General features: G+C 39.5%; 1 non-coding gene across 1 annotated transcript; it reads right to left on the reverse strand.

Annotated features, from left to right (window-relative positions):
• Nucleotides 1–217: 217 nt before the first annotated feature.
• On the reverse strand, nucleotides 218–324 carry LOC128282729 (small nucleolar RNA R71). The gene has a single exon (XR_008273084.1). It is a non-coding gene; the product is annotated as a small nucleolar RNA R71 (small nucleolar RNA).
• Between the last annotated feature and the right edge of the window lie 2,811 nt (nucleotides 325–3,135).

The raw sequence follows: 3,135 nt of genomic DNA on the forward strand, positions 1-3,135 counted from the left end.
ATATCCTCACCTTCACCTAAGACTGTTTATGGAAGTGTGCAATTCTTTCAAGCTAGTTGGACTAACCGAAGATGCACTACGATTAAAGTTGTTCCTATGTTCGTTAAGGGACAGAGCTCGAGCCTGGTTGAACTCATTGCCATCAAATTCCATTTCCATATTGCAAGAGTTTGTAGAAAGATTCATCATGAAGTATTTTCCACCTAGCAAGAATGCTAAGTTAAGGAACGAGATCACTACTTTCCAACAAATGGATGATGAGTCCTCGTATGAGGCATAAGAAAGGTAAAAAGAATTATTATGGAAGTGCCCGCATCAAGGAATCCCTCATTGCATCCAACTTGAGACATTCTATAATGGTCTCAATGCTTACACAATGATGGTAGTGGACGTTTCTGCTAATGGTGCTCTCCTTTCTAAGTCTTATAATGAGGCTTATAAAATCAATGAGAGAATTGATGGAAACAATTATCAATGGCCAACCAATTGAGCAGCGTCAAGAAGACAAGTCGTTGGTTAACACCCTAAACCCGGCCTAGACGCTATGGCCGAAGCTGATGTGTCACATTGAAGAGTTTTAGCGAAAACCGTGTTTTCATCGAAAACCCTTCTTAAAATAAAAGAAACCCTAATTAACTAAAAAAAAAACCTTTTAGTTACGAAAGCCTTGTTTAAAACATTTGATTTAAAAAAAAAAACTTAGTTGCGAAAACATAGAAAACATACTATAATTAAAACATCCATGTTCAACTTCTCGTAATTACAATGAAAATAATAATAATAATTCACGTAATAATAACATAATGAAAACCTTATTACAATTTGATCTGAACACACTTAAAAATAAATAACAACTTAAATGCTTAAAAATAAACCAAGTCTAAATTATCTTGCTAGCCGGCCACCCAGAGTCCCTCCAAACATCGAACCTTCTACTGAGCATCACTTTAAAATAAAATAAAAGAGGGGATGAGTTTTCGCAAACTCAGTGTGTACAACTCTCGAAGAAAAACAAGCATTCAAAGAGAAATCATCAAACATGCAATGCAATCCCATCCAAATTATCCATCCGCTACACACCAGCTCCGTCCCCCATCACACCATGTGGGGATATAAATATCGACCCACCCAACCCACACACCAATGGTAGCCCAGTTGCGGAACTACCTTCATGTACATATTGGGCTATAAAAGCCGTCGGTAGATCCACGATTGTCAGGCAACCATGCGATCCTCATATACTTCCTCCGTTCCATAGTTCCCACCCCATAAGCAACCTAATCAGAACATCATATGTATGCATGTCACGTCCATAAAACATACATTCAACTCTTAGGGGTATTTTGGTCATTTTTGCCCTTAGGGGCATTTTGGTAATTTTCCCTTAATTATGGTTTTCACTTACCTTGACCCACTAACAAGTCCGGCGAGCTAAGATGAACAAATACTATGCACCAGGTAGGATTCCAGAGAAGAGGAGGTGGGTCATTACGACCGCTTAAGTACCAAGCTCTCCCTAGATCCAGTCCTAGACATACATATACCCGTTGCCACACCTTAACCTTTTGGCTTGTCCACGGTCGCAATATATTAATTAAGTCTTATATAGTTATCATATACTAGGCCCAAAACCCCTTACAACGCCCAAACAAATTCACATACCTGTATCTGGCCCATTAAGCCCAATCACATTCATATGGCCCATTAGGCCCAAATCACCTATATATGGCCCATTAGCCCCAAATCACATTTATATGGCCCGTTAGGCCCAGTCACATTCATATTCATGCTCACATACAAATTCCTATCACATAGCATCAATATTCAGTTTTTGCCTATTATCGACCCAACAGCCCATCGGCCCATTTAGCCTATTCTAGCTTGTATGGCCAAATCACAACCCAAGTCCACGAAATCGCTCGTGGGTCTCTGGCAACCTATTGGTCTCCCCCTTACGAGTATTCGCGCACTCGCAAGACTACCGTAGCCAAACTTTTAGCTTTTCGGCATTTCGACATTTCAGCTTTTGCCGATCCATAGTGTGTGTATAGTGTATGTACACACCTGGTAAGCAAGCATGCTGCGATTCTCTTAGTCACCAACCTACAAACGATATCATCCTACAATTAATCATATGCTTAATAAATATTTTTACTAAAACCGAAATCTCACCTTTCACCTTACCTTGCGTGACAAGTATAACAACCCCTTCTTTAATCACTAACCACGATCAACTCCTAGATTTGCATCAATCTTAACTATTAAAACTAGAATAATAGGTTACTCGTATCCAACACAAGTCCCCTTTACCTTAAGTATGACCATTCAGCCAACTAAGATTAAGAGTACTTACCAACGTCTCTCACCTGAAGAGCAAATTGGTAAGGACCCAAAAACTGAAATTCGATACCTATTCCTACCCAAAAACCGATTAGAAAAAGTGAGGAACAATAATCGATACCTTAGCAAAAACAAACTGGAACAGCAAACACTTACACTAGATTTGGTCAAAGAGTATTCGGCCTTTAGAAGATTCAGTTTTTCGGCTTCCAAACTTGGTATGATAAACAAGGTTTATCTAGCACCAAGGGAATCAAAAAGAAATCGGCTAACTAATAATGGATCAAAGACTTGAGCAAAGGAAGAATAGAGAATCAGCACAAGAAAAGAAAGAAGGAAGTAAGGGTTTTCAACTTTTTGGATCTTGAAGAGAATAGGGTTTCCGGTAGCAAGATGAAAAAAGATTTCGGCATTAGCCTGATACCCTTGCGTTCGGCACCTATTTATAACCCTTATGGTCGAATTCCTCAAGCCCAAGTTCCCATTTCGACTCCACTTGCTCCTCACTCTTCATCCCCTCATTTTTCTCCCTGATAACCCCTTGATCCTTTCTTCATATTTCTCTTCTAACCACTGCCCTTTGAGTCCATCTTAACGCCACTTCCATCCTTCTAGAAGCCCAAAATTAAACTTCCAAAAGTACTAAACTAGGATTCAAACCTTGGATCTCCTTCCTTGTAACACCCCAATCCCTGCCTGGAAGTTTGGCTCGAACTTGGCGTGTCACATTGAAGTGTTTTTCGAAAACCATGTTTCCATTAAAAACCCTTCTTAATAATTAAAAACTTATACCCT

Source organism: Gossypium arboreum, chromosome 10, assembly GCF_025698485.1.
Source record: "Gossypium arboreum isolate Shixiya-1 chromosome 10, ASM2569848v2, whole genome shotgun sequence".
Classification (NCBI taxonomy): Eukaryota; Viridiplantae; Streptophyta; class Magnoliopsida; order Malvales; family Malvaceae; genus Gossypium; species Gossypium arboreum.